This window comes from Colobus angolensis, unplaced genomic scaffold, assembly GCF_000951035.1.
Source record: "Colobus angolensis palliatus isolate OR3802 unplaced genomic scaffold, Cang.pa_1.0 Scaffold14, whole genome shotgun sequence".
Lineage (NCBI taxonomy): Eukaryota > Metazoa > Chordata > Mammalia > Primates > Cercopithecidae > Colobus > Colobus angolensis.
Genome location: NW_012114488.1, coordinates 1807903 through 1826906, shown reverse-complemented (window position 1 = coordinate 1826906; position 19004 = coordinate 1807903). Strand labels below are relative to the sequence as shown.

The following is a 19004-nucleotide window of genomic DNA, read 5'->3' as shown; positions in this document are numbered from 1 at the left end:
CATAATTTAGTTGTTTGAACAGTAGGGAGAGGAAAAAAGAGGTGATCATCTGAGGTTTTTATATCCAGAGAGCCAAGTGGCTCCAGTCCAAGTTCTAGGTTCCTGAATTGGTGGGTAGGATACTTCTAATGCTGAAGATTAAATTTTTTTAAAAAGTTGATTATTATGCACAAGTAGGGAGTACAATGATGTCACTTAATGTAAGCTGGTTTCTACCTCCAGAGGTTTTTTGAAAACTGATCTGGGTTATCAGAAAAAGATGTTAAAACAGAGAATGACGTTTCTGCCAGTGACTTGTGAATGCTTTCTGTGTTTGGTGCTCCACCTAACCAAGTGTCTATGTTTTTGCCCTACCGAGCGCTAGCTTTGGGTGGGACAAGGGAAAAGATTAAATAGTGGCCTATTACATTGAACCTTCACAACCTCAGCATTTTCAAAGCCTCAAGATTCAGACATAAAATCTTGTCTGAAGCTATCTGACCTCAAAATGCTGCTCCTTGTCAGAAAGTGTCATAATGATACATCAAAATAATCACTGATGTAAGTTTTAAGAGAACCGAGACTAACTTTTATCTTATATGGTTTTGATAGCTTTACAATTTGCTATTATTACTTTAAGGGATTTAGAAACAAGCTTAATAATCCAAAAAAACCTTGAGTCTGTTAGGAAAAGATGAGGCTGTACAGGCATCATCATGAGAATGCATTTAGGTATGTGGTCGTCAAGTCATCTAAAATATATAGAAAAGGACGTTTGGTAAATTTTGTATTAACTGTTAATATTAAAATAGCTTGCCTTACTGAGATAGACTGTATATGTTACATAACTGTTGGGATCCTTGTTGTATTTCATTCCTTCATCCTCTTAAAGACAGTGAACAGTATCATTATAACCTGCAAAGAAGGGACATCCTAGAAGGGCTTCATTATCAAAATAGCTTATTCTCCTGTATTATGACATTAAGCTAAGACGCTTATCTTGGCAGTGTCTCATGTCCATTTAGAGGAAGCTTTTGAAGGGAGAGGGAGCTTTTCTGCCCGTTAGAAGGATGTCTGCTCCTAGCTGAGGTGCTACATGGCAGGTCTTACTATTATATTGGGTAGACAGGTGACGGAGAAGGAACTAAATGGAAAATTGCTATTATATATGAATCATGTGTTCATATGTACTTTCTGTGAATATAAGACAAATCTCGAGTATCCATAAAATCCACATCACTATTTTAGTAAGTGACGATTTCTAAGAGGAAGAATGCCTTTTTTAAAACTGCCTAAGTGTCATGGCCTATTATTGATACCTTACCTATCCCTTCTTGTCCCTGCCTGCCTGGCGCAATGCCTGTCTGCCTGGCCTGGCGCAATGCCTGCGACATTGAAAGCAACAGTAAGTGGTCTTGAATAAACAAATAAATGATTCAGAGGCAATATCTCTTAGGTTTTCAGGAAGTAGCTTTTATATGTTTATTGCGTAGAAACAAAAAGTAATTGTTATGAAAGATCCAGATTCTAGAGTCTAAGAAGGAAGAACAAGTTGAAGCTGAATTTGATTCTAGAGACCATGGCAGTTGATGAGTGGCAAGCTTTGCATAGCCTTGGCTGAGTGGGAAGTTGAAATTAACTGTACAGTTTCCTCATAGGCACTGGGAAAGATGGCGACTAGTGTGTGACTGACACACAAAACCAGCCTCCTTTCCTTTTCACAGACAAAGCAAATGGAAATACCAGCCCCCACCCCACCCCCAGCATTAATCACATCTCGGACTGCCCTGCCTTTTGAAGATTGTTTTCCTCTTGGAAGTTGCCATTTACAAGCAGATTTTCCAAATTTCTTCCATAAAACATTGGCCAAGGTTGGGACCAGAGTGTGGGGTCGGGTGCTGGGAACTGGATCAGGTAGCAAATGGAATAGAAGAAACAAGGTGATTTACCCTGGTCCTCCTTCCACATCTGCTCTCAGCTAGGGATGACCCTGAATATAAATTATTCTGTGCCCTTTGCTGAATGAACTGCAATTTAGGAGTAGTGCTTATCCTGGTATCCTTGGAAACTGGAGATAATGATTCTCATTACAGTTAGTTTCTATATTTAACAACGTGGATGTATGTGGCTCTCTAGGCACTTTTTCAGTTAGCATAATTTTTGCTTAGTGTTTGTATTTCATAAAAATAACCTCTTTTTGAAATATGTGTGTATGTAAAATATATGGGATGTACATATATTGTGTGAGAGTCAAGTATTTTTGGTTAAGTCAGCTTCCTATTCTGCCAAAGAAAAGATCACAAAAGACAGTTATACTGCTAATCCTTTGGACCACGTTTATCTGGTTTGTTGATTAACAAGGCTCTTCTATTCGTACTCCTCCCCCTCCATCCTTTCCTTCCCTTACCACTCCTTTTCCCTCTCCCCTGTCCCTCCAGTCCCTGTCTCCACTGCTGGCTCCTTTTGTGTCTTCACTGTCCTTGCTCTCTTTAGATACGAGGTTGATTTCCATCAAGTAAGATAAACTCTAAGGTAACATTTGTAAGGGGACCCTTAGGATGCGCTATGGGAGGGAGTGAGGGTGGTCTGCAGCCTCAGGCATGCTCCATTCTGTCAGCACACGACTTGGTTTGGGTATGTTTTAACAGATCCCTTATGGCTGCCGCTGTGTTAACTTTACTTGTTGAAGAAGGTCACTGAAGTTTCCCCTTTTAAGTGCTAACATTTAAATTGTTTTAAGTATTTCAAACCATTTTCTTTATTTCAAATTTACTGAAAAGTGTCAGTAGTACACAAGAAACTTCCACATACCCTTGTGTAACCAGTTCAGTTCCCATTTTTCTAAAATATATTACTTTCCTGCTCCTTAGGCAGGTGCTATGTGACATTTATTATGATGTTGCACTCACATGGTTCCGAGTTTGCTTATGGTTTTAGTTACATCATTTTAAACAATCATGAAGATTGAAAAGCTTAAAGGTCATCCAGGCTAATCCCTCCTGTATTTTTAAATGAAAGAGTTAAACTAAATTCCATAGTTGCCACAGGTTCAATGTTCTTCCTCCAAGTTACCTAGCGGCGGTGTCAGCTATGACTTTAGCTGCTGTGATGCGGATATCCAGATGTCTCCTTTTCCCAACAAACCCCTCTCCAAATCTCTCAGCCCAATGAAGTTATTCAGCATCTCTTTTTAACTTCATTATTGTTTACAAAGAGTTGACAGAGCTCTGCAAATAAGCCAACAGTCTTTACACAATTTCAGAGTTTTAAAGGGCTTTGTAGTTTGGAGCTATATAGTAAATATTTTTGGCTTTGCAAGCCATATGTTCTCTGTTCCAGTCACTCAGCTCTACTATTATAGAGAGCGGCCATAGAAGAGACTTTAACAAATGGGCGTGGCTTTTATTCAACAAAAATATTTGGCCAACCTTGGCCCTTGGGCAATAGTTTGCTGAGCTTTGGAGTACGTTGGAAGTTAGACCACTGGGATCTTGAGGTTTTACTCACAGTTTTGCTGTCTTTATTAATAAACATCCCTCAGCAATGATTGCAGCCTATTATATTCCACGGTGATTATAATACCTAAGGATCAGTTTGAGAGATATGCAGCCATGTTTTCATTCCTTTAAACAAACAAGCAAACAAACATCCCTAAGAACAAATTACATAAAGCCTCCCACTTGGATTCTGTGAAGTTAGGACCTGCCATTCATTCAGGGCCACTGCAGGCTCAAGGATAGAGTCTGCTGGGGCTCTTGTTTGTTTTCCGCCATGAAATGAATTTGAGCTACACAGAAGAAGATATGTATTCTTGTTATTGATTTAAACTATCGCTTTATATTATTAATATCTTGATATTCCTGATACTTAAACTATTACTTTAAAAACTGTGTAGGACAATGAAGCATTTTTTACAAAAAAGGACAGGCAGTAGATCTTGGGAATACGGATGTTCTATCAAGTTGATGCAAAAGTGATTGCAGTTTTTGCCATTACTTGGTTTTGCCAGCTGTTTTCAATATTAAAATAGTTTAAAGGGGAATATAAGGCACATCCATAGAAAACTGATGCATGCAAAACATTTAATGCTCAAATCACCTTAGAAGTGATTACTGGTTGGCCAGCACGGTGGCTTACACTTGTAATCTCAGCACTTCGGGAGGCCGAGGTGGGAGGATCACTTGAGGTCAGGAGTTTGAGGCCAGCCTGGCCAACGTAGTGAAACCCCATCTCTACCAAAAAATACAAATATTAGCCAGGTGTGGTGGTGCATGCCTGTAGTCCCAGCTGCCTGGGAAGCTGAGGCAGAAGAAATTGCTTGAACCCGGGAGGCAGAGGCTGCAGTGACCCGTGGTCACACCACTGTGCTTCAGCCTGGGTGACAGAGCGAGACCGTCTCAAAAAAAATTTTTTTTTAAAAAAGAAATTATTACTTTTGGCATGATGATTCAAAATATATTAGTTCTGTGACTTCTCTTGATATTGTTGAATATTTTAAAGATTTGAATTTATGTGAATAGGGTGATAAAAACTCAACATTTCTTCAAATTAAAAATTCAGATGTATAAAATATGATATGTTCCAAACTCTTGATCTGTGCTGCCGTTTTAGTTTAATGTAAATGGTCAGGTCGGAAGGGGAGTAAGAGAAAAGACTCTGCTTAATGCTTTCTTGGCTCCATTCAGTGTGTCAGAGACTTCCTTTTCTTTTGATGTACTGGACAATGCGGCATTACTATTTGCTATTAAACCCTATTAGAGAGAAACATGTAAGGCAGTTAGCACAGTCTTAGCGGGTACAGATGCGCAATAAATGTTGAATGAATGAATCTCGTGGTTTCTACTTAGTCTTATTCAGTTGTATAATGCAAATAAGTGAGAGGACAGGATCTAGGGGTCAAACCTCAGTTTAAAGTGAGGCTTATTGTAGAAAAGTTTGCTTGCAATTGCTTGCTAAGAATGTCATCCATGCCGTTCCATGGGTGCTTGCAGGAATGTTTCCAGTAATTAAACAGAAGCTGATGGGATGGTTTCTTAAATCAAGATAATTAATTGTCTCTAGAGAAGGTGTGTTTCCATGAGGTTAGAAAGAAGGCAGCTTCTTAAGCGCTTGAGTAGGGTTCATTCAGAAGCATTTACTTGCCAGGCATTTCCCGCCACAGAAATGATTTAAAAGAGAACTTAATAGAGATCTTTTCCTAATAGCCAAGAAAAAAAAAAAAAACAACCTCTGGGAAAAAACCCAAAACCAAAGCTTTCTAGCTGGCTTGGGCATGAGGAGAGGGGTTGCCACCTTTCCGGATGCCATTTCCACAGCACAGTGGTAGGATAGCAGAAACGGAAAGCAAAACGTCTCACTCGTAGACATGTGAGTTGGCTGCCGGGCCAGTGGAAAAGCATAAACAATGAGGGAGGAATAAAGAGCTTTTGGGGAGCGCCTAAGTAGAAATGAATTTTAAGTCAAGTTACAGGTCTTACCACATATATTTGGTGGTTGATGTAGTCTCAGAGTAAGATTGCAAGCGGCAGTGTTTGCCTCTGCCATGAAGTAGGAGGTTGTTTTAGCTCCCTCACTTCTTACACGATGCCCGGGCCACTTTTACTCTGCTCTCAGCCCAGCGCCTGTGACCTGGCAGGTGAAACTGGGCATGAATGCAACTCTCTGAATCCACGGAGAGCCTGGAGAGCTTAGCTTAGAAATGGACAGAAACCAAGGGCAGGTGGGTGAAGTGGAGCTGACGTTACACCTGAGGAATGGCCTTTGGAAAGAGCTGCTTCCCTGGCAGGGTCACCACAGAGCACTGGAACCACCACTGCTCCCCTAACCTGGTAACAGCAGGTCCAGTGTTCCAGCCTGGGCAGTGTCCAGCTGGCAGGGCTGAGGTGGTTGCGCCCACCTCTCAGGCTGCATGGTCCAGCGAGCTCAGGTGTTTGATCTTTATTCGTTACCGTGGTGAGAAGTGTGCTAGCCGGGGAGAAAAGACTAATGTATCCCAGAGATGCGTATATATGGGGGCGAGGGGTTCTCCATGAGATGGTCCTCATTGATTTTCTTGTTTCATTTGTTTTTATTTTTTATCTTGATGGAGAATTTGTGATTTTCCTTCTCAGAAAAATAGAACCATACTTACATTTTGTAATTTATACTGCTGATTTATACCGCTGTGTTTTGACAGATGTATCACATCACCCAGCCTTCTCTTCTCCAGGAAGCGATGGATTCACGGGCCCCCTGAGACTCCAGCACTGTTCATGATGAGTGTAGAAATTCTATCTTGTCTAACTTGCGGAATGACAGATTAGAATATGGCATAGATTCTTAATGCTGTCTGTTGGGAAAACAATATTCCAAAGATCATTAGAAAGACAGTTTTAATATTGTGTGGAATTCTGTTATTACATATTGCCATTTAGAAATACTACAGAGAATTTATAATGAAAGCATAAAATAACTGAATGAGGTTTTTGATAGTCCATTAGAAAATTGTTGAAAATTTTTTCCTAATTCCTTTAAGGGAATTTTATTATAATTGTCTTGGTTGTTGTTTCAATGAAATGCCAAGAGTGAAAAGGGTGAAATTATCAAGGCAGGGGGTAGGAGGAGGGGGCGCTGGGGAGGAGGCAGATGCTCTGATTTCTTAAGAAGAATAGGATAGCTGTAAAGAAACCAGACATGATTGCTTGAGAATTTTCCTTTCCAAATGATAATATCAGACTTTATATCATTTATGTAGCATTTTTCCTAATTTGACGTTTTGTCTGGCTATGACTGTTAAATTCAGTTATAAATATTAGTTGCCTGAAGTGTTATAAAATCCATTTTTGTTTGAGAGATACTCGTAAGTGAAAATACATGCTGCATTTGCCATCTTAGCACGTGACTCTAAAGTGCATCCTTAATGGTAGTTCATTCGAGGTATGTTATTGATTGGATTACATTTTAAAAATGCAAATGAATAAGTGCTTTTATAGTTGGCTGGGTTTTATTTCTTTGCCAGTACTTCTTCCTGGTATCCTGAAGTTTCTCCTCATGTGAAGTGTACAATTAAGCATTCCTGCCATATTTAAATTAATTAGACCTTTTATTCACTAGCATTGCTGCCCCAGAGGAACAGAAGGGTGCAGAGGGGTTCATCAGCAAAATGTATACCAAACAATAATAAAAAAAATTTTAATTTTTTTAAAACCAAACATTCAGATAATAAAATAGTTTCAAGGTAATTGTCTGTCTCCATGATCATGTTATAAAAGATATAATCCTTATAAAAATAAGGTCATACAGTGTCAAGACTTTTATGTGATTATAATTCAGAGAAATTTGAGAAACCAGAATGGCTTTGTCATGATTACCTATTTTCTTATGTACAGATAAAATTAAATTCTGTCTCTGTATTTATTGTATGATGTGAATGGATTTTCATCATATTTGAAGGGTATGTGTGGAGTAGGGTAACTTAAAATTCAGACTGAACTGTATTCCTCATCCCTTTGGATCCCATGAGTCCTCTCAAAGAAGTAGTAGCTGAATTGAAGTATGGCTTTTCACTAGATTTGTAGGGATGTGAGGAATGGTGTGATTTGGAATTGTGTTTGTAATGTACATAGCATGTTGGATGTATTTTAGTGGGAAAGACCGTCCACTCCAGAACAGCTGAGCTGGAGCTGTAATGAGAGACACCTGAGGCCAATTGCAGAGCATGAAAAAGATTTCAATTATGAGTCTCAAACTGAAAGTCATAAGCTTGCTCCAAATTCCAGGGGCTAATTTGTGATCAAGTTACTACTAAATGGGCAACTCCATGTGACCTGTTTTAGGAAGAAAGGCAGTGAGGGATTTATGTACTTAACTATGACTAGTGATTAGCCAGGGCATCTCCAGAGAGGTCAGTAAATGGGAAAAGATATAGGGCAGGGACCAGTTTGACTTAATCAAGGTCTTAATTATAGCATATTTTAATAAAATACAACTTATTCCAGAACTAGTACCTACTGAAAATTAAGATATGCAGAACAAAGAATTGTATGCCAGTCAAAGGAGGGAGGAGGGTAGTGATTCACCGTAGTCTCCCATAAACTTGCCCTTTAACAAATCCAAGAACTGAATGCATTTTAACCGTCCATAATTCATTCGACACCCTATTAATTTATTCTTTCAAAAAATATCTATTGACAGATGTTGGAGCTTACATTTCTTATTAGGGGACAGAAAACGAATAAAAAACGTAAATACATTAGATAATTTGTTAGAGGATCATCAGTGGCATGACACAAAGCAAAAAGTAGGGCAAGAAGGACTGAGAATGCCAGAGGAAGATTTCGATTTTAAATACAGTGGCCAGAGAAGGAGAAGGACTCATGAAATTTAAGCAGAGAACTGAAGGAGCTGAAAGATTTAACCCTGTGGGTATTGTGGAGAAATGTATCTCAGGCCAAGGGACTTTGATTTACAAGCACGGAGGCAGGGGTCAGCCCAGCATGCTTGAGGAAGAGCAAGGAGGTCATTTTGGCTGAAGTGTAGTGAGCAAGGGAAAGGGAAGTAGGTGATAGGTCAGAGATGTGGAGAGAAAGCAGAGATCATGGAGGGCCTCAAGCCAGAGGCCACTGTGAGGACTTTGGGTTTACTTGGAGTGGCGTGAGAATCCACTGCAGGGTGTTGAGTACAGAGGTGATGTGCTGCGACTTAGATTTGAAAAGATCTTTCTGACCGCTGTGGACCTAGGCTACTGCATCAATCCAGGTGAGCGATGATCATGTCAAACCATGGCATGGGCGTTGGAAATGGTGAGAGGTGATCAGATTCTGGACGTATTTTTACAGTAGCGACAGCAGAAGTTACAGACAGATTTGAGTTGTGTAAGAAAGAAAGGAGTCAAAAATGATTCCATTGTTTTTGACCCAAAAAACTGAAAGGGTGATAGGCAGAAGGCATCAGTTAGGTGGTGTGGAGGGTTGCATTAGATCTGGAATGGATGTGCTGTCGTGAGATAGAGATGCTGAGTGAGCGGTTGCACACATGAAGTTGGCATGTGGGAAAGAGGTATAGAATGTGGGAATAAATTCGGGAGTCTTTGGCATGTAAGTGGATTTAAAGACTTGGTACTGGGTACATTTGTTCTACCACATGTGAGAATGTAAATGAGCAGAGAAATGGACCAAAGATGACCAACACTGAGAGTTCAGGAGATGAGTGGGAATCAGCAAAGAAGACTGAGAAGGAGCGTCCAGTGAAGGAAAGGAAAACTGAGAGTGTGGTGTCCTGAATTCTGGGGAGGAAAGGGTATCCAGGAGGAGGGAGGAGTCAACATTGCCACATGTACTGGCCCATCAAGTGGGGGAGGACTGAGACTTTAACAGTGCACACATTGAACCCTTGTTTTAAACTTACTACTGACTCTGATGCCTTTCAGTGTAACCTACAAGGTTACCAAAAAGAATCTCGTATACCACTGTACCAGTTGCTGGGATATCTGAATTAATTCAATCCAAATTTAAAAGGCTTTACTCTGTTAGGCAAGCTTAACTTTTCTTATTATATGAAAATAATTTACAGAAAATTTCATGAGCGGTAACCATGTCTAGTTTATGCACCCTTATAGCCCTGGTGCCTAACACAAATATTAACACGTAGTAACATTTGGGACGTTTGTTTCTTGAATGAACCAAAGGATGAGTGCCAGCTCAACTTGTTCAGTTTGAGCTGAGCAGGGTGGACATCTCAAGCAACAAAGAATGTTGAATCCTACATGAGAGGATTATCTATTTTGGCTTTTTACCGTTTGATCATCCAGATGTTTATAAACAAGCTGGTAATATTTTATGGTTTCACATATAACAATAAAAAACCTTTTTTTTCTTTCTGGACATTAAAATGTTATCTGTAATGAGAATTTAGACAATAAAATTAATTGTAGAACTCACTTGGAAATTTAAAAGATAAATTATCTTTGTAAGTGTAGTAGAATAAGTAATACCCTCATATATCTATAGTAAAAAAAAAAAAAAAGAACAATTTAGAATGTAAAATTTTTGCCCCAGTATACTTACAAAACAATCAGCAAAAAAAGTGAAATGCGTTTGCAGGAAACACTCCAACAGCATTTCCTAGAGATAACTGTAGTCCATTTTAGTAGTTTTCAGATAATTAACCCCCACTCGCCCTTAATGTGCTGAAATTGTTACCCTTTTTAGATTTAAAAAGACCTTCTAACATATGTTTCAATTTTCTTTTTCCTTGTCTCAGCTTTCTTAAGAGTATACCGAATATAATTTAACTCTGATTTAAGGCAATATATCCAAGATAGATACACCTATCAAGCTACTATCCAAAACCCTTGGAGTCTGAGGATTTTACATTCTCTTTCATCTATTTCCTATTGACTGCAAAAGGTCAAGGAAGACTGGAATTTTGGCTGGGCATTCTTTTGAATCTCAAGCCCTGAGAATCTGGGGAGACTCATGAATGAGCCACTTAGCATGCGGAAATGCCTAGCAAGGCATACACAGCTCAACGAAGCTTTGTTTTTCTCTGCTTATCACTTCTGTTATTTTTTTGAGCTATTAAACAACAATGAAAACTTTTCAGCATGGAAATGACCAGAGGTGAGAAATCTTTAGATAAATGTTGATTTTTAACTTAATTTGTGGTTTGAGAATAAGCTCTAGAGCAGATGACTTTTTTCTTTTTTATTGTGGTAAAATATCGATAACATAAAAATTTCCCATTTTAACCATTTTTAAGTATACAGGTTAGTGTCATTAAGTACATTCAAAATGCTGTGCGATCATCACTACTGTCCATTTTCCAACTTTGTCATCTTCCCAAACTGCATTGCTGTGTGGTTAACACTAACCCTCATTCTTCCAGTTAACACTAACCCTCATTCTTCCCTCCCCGACCCCTGGCAGCCACCGTTCTACTTTCTGCCTCCATGAGTCCGACTGTTCCAGGTCGCTCCTATGAGTGGAATCATACAATATTTATCCTTTTGAGTCTAGTTTATTTCACTTATAAAATATCTTCAGAGTAGCATATGTGAGAATTTCATTTTTTCAAAGGCTGAATAATATTTCATGGTATGTGTATATCAGATATTGTTTATCCATTAATGGTGATTTGAGTTGTGTCTACCTTTTTGGCTATTGTGAATAATACTGCTGTGAACAGTATATAGAAATACCTGTTGGAGTCCCTGCTTTAAATTCTTTTGGTAGATACCTAAGAGTGGAATTGGTCATTCATATGGTAATTCTGTGTTTAATTTTTTGAGGACACCATACTGTTTTTCTGGAGCAGGTGATTTTTTGATGGAAGTGTCATTCTAGAGAAACCTATATATGCCCTTGTAAACATGTCCAAATTTGAAGGTCTCTAGAGGTATCCATGAGATGTGTCATTGTCACTGCAGCAGGTTTTTGGTTTGTTTTGATTTTTTGTTCTTTTGTTTTTACCATCTTGCCATTTCGTGGTTCCGCAGAAAAGCTGATGGGCAGGGGATTGTGAAGAATCCCGTGTTGCCCATATGGTGGCCTTCGTTATGGGTAGTGTGTTCCTTATGAGAGTGCTGGTCGTCAGGCATGCCCAGGGCAGAAAACTCGAGAGCCTGTGGCTTACTGTACATAGACAAGAATTCAACAACAGTTTTTGAGTAGCCAGAGAGTCCAGAGCACATAAATGACAGATGGAAATTTAATCTTGAAAGAACATATTAGTAAGTGGAAATGGTACTCAAACTGGTAAACAGGGGCGAGTGAGGAGGAGGGGGAAATATGACATGAATGCATCGTGAATGCATCGTGAATGTATGGTGTTAATCATGAACTAGATTCTGATCCACAGCACGGGGACTGAACGTGGTTTATAAATGAAGAGCAAGGTTTTTGTTTTGCCCAAAGACCCACAGTAAGTGAAATGATTTTAGTGAGAGAAAGCATAAATCCATACGTAAAATTAGGGGAGAGAGACAGGCGGGAAACCCGAGATGCTACTTACACATTGAGCAGAGGAAGGGACTCATTCCAAATATTGATGACTGGATTCTTCAATTCCTTGCATAATTTTGTTAGAACTTCTCACTTACGTTAATGAATACATCTCGTATGTAAGCAGGTGGTACTTGTATAATATTACACTGTTACACAGTATGTTGTATCTTTAAGCAGTAGCCCTGGAAATCTTTCAACTGTGGGTGGCCAGATAATGACAATGTCAAATTTATTTTGTCTATGACTGAATATACATACTGTTTCAGCAATTGCTGTCAGAGAGATTGGGCTCATGCTGTAGGTGAAGGCAGTGTTGGGCGAAAGTATGATTTGCTGCAAATAAGAAGAGAAAGGCATTTTATAATTCCAGCTGGGATCAAAGAAAAGTTGTGTATGTTTACTTTATGAATGTATGACAGTGAAGTTACAGAAGAAAATGGTGCTTCTCAATGACCCGATCCTGAAGGGTGAACTGGTGAATAGCTGGATACTCTTGAATGTTTTAATGGATATTGTGACCTAGTGCTATCGTGCAGCAGTTACTGCTGGTGCTAGCGTTGGTTTAAATCTTTGAATTCATCTCTTCAGATGTGCCACTGGAAATTTTATTCCAATGAGCTCATAAATACAAAGGTTGGAATTACATCCTTACATAGTTTCTTTCTCTGGAGAGTTGTAAAGTACTCAAAAGTGTCAAATAGTTTTCTGAACCTAGAAATAATTGGTTTAATTTTTAAATGTGTTACATGTGCTTGTACTCTGGTCGTATAGTACTCAACATATAGCTTCTAACCCTGCGAGATGGTTTTGGAACGTTGCCTGTTTCCTTGGAGATGCAGAAAAGACGCATTGGTTTTTCTGCTTGATAAATCAAATAGCTAACATTTGATCATGAAAAATAAGGAACTCTCAACATTGTCCTCTATGATAATTCTGAGTATACCAGATAATAAGAAACTGATCTAAGGACATTAAAAAATACTCTATAAAAATTGTTTCTACTTGATTGTATATATTTTTTAAATGATGAAATAACCAATATACATGTGGGACTTTTTGCATACTACCAATAAATACATATATCCACACATATATAAGAAAGCTGACTGTTACATTGGGCAAAATAATCATTGAGGCACTTCCAATTCTCAAATTTTGGTTCTGATTAATATGGGGAGTATTTCAGGATGTAAATCTTTAGTTGCCGTTCCCCTTGATCACAGACAACCATTACGTGGAAAGCAGGTGGATGTTTGTTGAGGGTGTTGATCCACCGTAGACTTACAAGGTTCTAAGGAGTCAGTCATGGCCTCACTGGTCTTTCCTCAAGAAGGGCATCTGGAATTGGAAAGGAAGGGGGTGGGAGCTGAAAAGATTCAGTGATTGTAGGAACTTGGAGTTGAGTTGTAGCCATGTGTAGAAAAGGAAGGACCCATACAACTGTATCTAAACAGGAGAAGTAAAACTTACACCTGCTCTCAGATCTGCACAGCTTGCTGGCACTGGGAGCCTCTTCTATTTTAATCTGAGACAGGGATTATAGGATTCCATTGAGTAAGCTTTGAAATGAGGACACTAAGATCAGGGGACCAGCCCTGAGATCAGATTTCCATATTTATCTACATTGCTTAGTGCAGTCAGTGATTCCGAAATTGTCCTTCCCTTTGCCAAGATGAAAGTGGCAGTGAGTTTTTCAGGGCCATCATTATGAGGTGATGTCTTTATTCCTTTTTCAGAACCGATGGATTGAAAGACCCACATATTCCTAATGATTTAAGTACAAACTTTCAGTAAATGTTTACCCAGCCTTCAATTAGATAAGTTAGATTTTACACCATCTGTTTCTGTCGGGTAGAGCTGCTTAGCTATTTAGAGCAATGATTTGGTCATCAAATTGCTACAGAAATGATGTTGAATGCCACCACTTGTGACAACATGGATGAACCTGGAAGACATTGGGGTAAATGAGAAAAAGCCAGTCACAGAAGGACAGATACTGCGTTATTCTACTTGTATGAGTTATCTAAAGTAGTCAACTAAAAGAAACGGACCGTTTGGTGGTTGCCAGGGGCTGGAGGGAGAAGGAGATGGGGGTGGGCTGTGGTTCAGTAGGTATAAAGTTTCAGTTATGTTAGGTGAGTAAGTTCTAGAGATCTGCTCTACATCCTTGTGCCTATACTTAACAACACGGTATTATGCACTTACAATTATTTACGAGAGTAGATCTCAAGTCTTCTCAACGCAATAAATTATAATAATAAAGAAATGATGTTGCTGATTGGGTGGGGAGAGAAACAGTTATAACCTGGAGACTTTCATAAATGTAAGGATTAAGAGTTACCATCTAGGACAGATCCATGTTCTGTCTCCCTTAATGTCATTGTCTACATGTGAGGTATGTGTGTTAGGAGAGTGCCTGTGTCGTACAAACTGGAGTAATTATCATTCCTCCTCTCTTCTGCCGAGGGTGGAGGTCAGGAAGCCCCTATTCCATCTCTTAACTCTTTCTAGTATCATCATTTTACTGTTCCTCTAGGAACCCAGAGCCCTGTTCCTCCCCAAATTCTTGAAGTGGGATGGTTAGGCAAGTCCATATTCAGGTACTATCCTGAAATATGGCCAAATATTTGAGTTTTTTGTATCCAAAGTTTGTAAAATGATATGTTTGCAGAGGTTTTAAGTTGGTTGGTGGAGCAAGGGCGACAGGAAGAGGACGCTTTAAACCCTACTTTCTAGAGTGACCCAGGTGAGAAGTAGCAGGGAGTGGCAAGAGTATCAAACACAGACCAAGAACTGGGAGCAAGCAAGGAAGGGAACGGCTGCCCAGCACAAAGCAGCCCAGTGGCTGGGAGGCATCCGACGTCACAGATCCTGGGAGGCCACACAGAATCCTTGCATGCGTTTTGGGGCCAAACAGGACTATATGTAGATCCTATCATGAGTTGGATGACGTTAGAAGTTATACCGCTGTGAGACTGTCTTCTCAGCATTTGAAATGATAATAATACCAAACCTCACAGATTGTTGGAAGGTTTAAAGGAGATCAACATTGAAAGAATTGAGCACAAGGCCAGGTGCTGTGTCTCATGACTGTCATGCCAGCACTTTGGGAGGCTGATGCGGGAGAATCACTTCAGCCCAGGAGCTGGAGAACAGCCTAGACAACATAGGGAGACCCTATCTCTACCAAAAATAAATAAATAAAATTATAAATTAGCAGGGTATGGTGGCGTGCACCTGTGGTCCCAGCTATTCAGGAGGCTGAGGCAGAAAGATTGATTAAATCTGGGTGGTGGAGGCAGCACAAATTCCTGGCATAGAGAGCATTCAGCAAATGCTCCTGTAAAGCTGCAGTCTGATTTTGGAGGATGCTGCAAGCTGTATTCTGTGCCTCCAAAATTCTTAGGTGAAAGTACTGAACTCCAGGACTTCAGAATTTATTTGGATAAAGGGTCTTTAAAGAAATAATTAAATTAAAATGAGGTCATCAGAGTAAGCCCTTACCCAACATGACTTGCCGTCCTTAAAAGAAGAAATTTGGATACAGAGAGGCATCGAGGGAAAATGACGTGAACATGCAGAGAGTAGGTGGTCAGTGCAAGCGAAGGAGAGAGACCTAGGAAGAAACCAACCCTGCCGACACCTCAATTTGAGCTCAATTCTTTTTCTTCTTCTTCTTTTTTTTTTTTTTTTTTTTTAACAGGGTTTTACTGTGTCTCCCAAGCTGGAATGCAGTGGCGTAATCACGGCTCATGCTGCCTCGACCACCCAGATTTAATCGATCTTTCTGCCTCAGCCTCCTGAGTAGCTGGGACCACAGGTGCATGCCACCATGCCCTGCTAATTTATAGTTTAAAACTTTTTTTTTTAATTTCCGTCTTCTAGAGTCCAGAAATGTGAGAACATAGATTTCTGTTTAAGGCACACAGTCTGTGATACTTTGTTATGACAGCTGTAGCAAATACAGGTATTATCACCAAAGACTTGGAATGGGAGGAACACCTGATCTCATAGCCAAGCAGGTAAGGGAGGAAAATCAGGGTAGCCTCGGGTCTGCTGTGCTGGAAGGGAGATGTGTTTGGATGTTGCACTCAGTAGGCTTCCCTTAACACAGAGTCACTAGTTTTTGTTGTATTGTTAATGATGTTATACAGAAGCTTTTGATGGCTGATCTAGAGGCCAAACCACAGAAAACGAATGTTTTGGATCATAGCCTACCCTTAAGAGACTTCCCATGCCTTGGTTTATATGATTTAACTTAGTGTTGTTCATTTTTGTGTTTGGTATTATGCTATTCTTTTTTTTTTTTTTGAGACATAGTCTGGCTCTGTTGCCCAGGCTGGAATGCAGTGGCACTATCTCAGCTCACTGCAGCCTCCACCTCCTGGGCTGAGGGGATCTTCCCACCTCAGCTTCCTGACTAGCTGGCTTCACAGGCGTGTGCTACCACACCCAGCTAATTGTGGGAGTTTTTTTGTTTGTTTGTTTGTTTGTTTGTTTTGGTAGAGACAGAGTTTCACCATGTTGCCAAGGCTGGTCTCAAACTCCTGGGCTCAAGTGATCCAGCTGCCTTAGCCTCCCAAAGTGCTGTGATTACAGCTGTGAGCCACCACGCCCAGCCACATTGTGCTAGTCTTCAGGAAAAGGTTGCCGGTAGTTTCTGGGCCATTTTCCATAGTTCTTTGATAATTTCTAGCACATAGTTTAGCTCAGTATAGCTGTTTAGATATGTGTTCTGAGATAGAGGCTGGGGAAATCGTCAAACTCCATAGGGCATTAGCATAGGACCAATGCATGCCAGACCCTATTAGAATCTGGACAGGGAGTAGTGGGTTGCAAGTATGGGTGGGGCTGACAGTAAAGGAGCTCTGGGAGAGGTAGGGCAAAAGTTTAAAAATTTACTGGTTTAGTTTTTTCAGATTCTACTAATTCACCCACATTGTAGTTTATTTGCATTTTTCTGCTTATTCACGCTTAAAAGATCTTCCAGCAGTTTATTCCTAACAACTTGGCATTTCACGCGGCAGAAAATTCTAGCATTACTACATGCTAATTATTCACTATGTACTTCTTCCCCTAGATTGTTAATAAACTGTTAGCACTAAACTCTAGGGAACTCACAGTTTGGTGATGAATTTATCCTCCATATTTGATGAACAGCCCTAAATAATGCGCCAAATTCTATTCTAGGTACTTTTACCTTCTAGTTTAATTCTCAAAAGAGCTGGGTGAGATAAACATTGAGATAATGTTCAGAGAGTCTGAATAAGTTGTTCAAGGTGAAACATCAGACAGGATTCAAACCTCAGTGCGGGGCATGGAAAAGAAACAAGTACATGAAAATACAGGTTGTGAGAGATGCTAAGAGAGAAATAATATATTGCCATAGTGATTGTAGGATCTAACCAGACAGGAGAAGCTGGTATTTAAACTGCAACCTGAGGGATGATAAAGAATGAGCCAGGCATAGAGTCAGGTGTGGAGCTTTTCAGACTGGGCAAAGACACTAAGGTTTGGTGTGTTTTCGAAACAGGAGCTCAGTGTGGCTGCAGCTTAGTGAGCAAAGGGACTAGTGACCAGAAGTGGTCTTGGAGGACAGGGAGGAAGAGCCAGATCATGCTTGACCACTGAGGCTGCAGTAAGGAGATTGGACTTTATTTTACTGTAAATTGAGTGCAAAGCCATTGGGAGGATTTTTAGTGAGATGATATCATTGAATTGCGTTTTAAATGAGATCATGGTTTTCTTACTGCAAAATGAATTTTCAAGGAACCGTGTGGGGATCCAGTGAAGAACTTAATTGCCTCGCCCCGTGTTTGTGGTTAGACTGTTAGGAATATCAGGACTGGCTTATATGTTAACTGAGAAGGTACAAACTGAAAACCGTGTGTTTGAGATTCAAGTTTTGCACCGTTGAAGCCTTTATCCTTAACTGTTGCTTCTATTCTGAAGCTGCTTGTCTGTCCTTGACAAAGCAGTTCCTGCTAATTTACTGATCAATTTATTGTTAGAATGACTTTTGCCTTAGGCCTTTAAAAGTCAAGATTTTTTCCCCAAGAATTCATCAGGGTAGGATTTAAGATAATTTTGTAGCCAGAGAAACCTTCAAGATAAAGTGCAAACTTTTGTTGAAACAATAAAATTAAAGCACCGCTCAGCTGAGTGCCGTGATCAAGATCACACACATTGGGAGGATTGGGCTGGAGTCCAGGTCTCCCACCATCCAGTTCACTGCCAGTGCAGAGGATCAAGGCAGGGTACAATGTTAGCTTGGTTAAGATGTAAGAAAGCCCAGAGTGACAGAAGCATCATGCACAAGAGGAAAGAGGTGTGAGGTGAGATTGGAGAGAAAGGCAGGTGCTTTGAGTTATCAATAAAATCACAATGACATATGAGGACGGCAAAGAAAAAAAAAAGAAACCGTTTGATAAAGACTTTTAAAACTATAAGTAGATAGGTTATAAAGAAAATAAATTCAAAAAATGTATTTGGAAGAAAAGGGTATGGTCGCAGTTAAACGGAAAATGTTAACGTGAATAACATTTGTCTTGCATGTCATTAAATAAGGTCTGGAAGCAGTGTCATTTTTGATCTCTAATACACTAAAAATAAACCGGAGATTTTTGGAAAGTAGCTAAAAGGACAAAGGATTTGGCTTCAAGGGGTTCCCCTGGCCAATTTTGTCGAAGAATTCACTATGAATTTGACAGACTGTTTCCAAAAGAAGAGCATAATTAATTCTGTTAGAGTAATTTGAGTACAGAAAATTAGCTTGGGGGGGTGTTGGTGACCTTGACATGGGTGATTGCAGTGGAATGCTGGGGAATTAGACCAACTGGAGTTGAACGAGGAGGTAAAAGGAGGTTGGGGGTAGGGACAGTGATTTTGGATGATTGTTAAATTTTCCTGTGAAAAGGTCAGAAAGTGGGATGGGCAGCTAGAGACATGAAGTCAAGGGACAGATTTTGTTGGGACAGGAGATGTTAAAGCATGTTATAAAGATATTAAAGCAGAAAGTATTTTTGTCAAAATGTTTTAAATGTG

The 19004-nt window shown here is 39.8% G+C and overlaps 1 protein-coding gene across 1 annotated transcript in view; it reads left to right on the top strand.

The window, feature by feature from the left end:
* Window positions 1–19004, top strand: part of ZDHHC2 (zinc finger, DHHC-type containing 2) — a 64973-nt gene continuing 45969 nt past the window's right edge. The window contains exon 1 of the mRNA XM_011934889.1: window positions 1–110. The gene's annotated coding sequence lies outside the window, so the exon portion shown is untranslated. The remainder of the gene's footprint in view (window positions 111–19004) is intronic.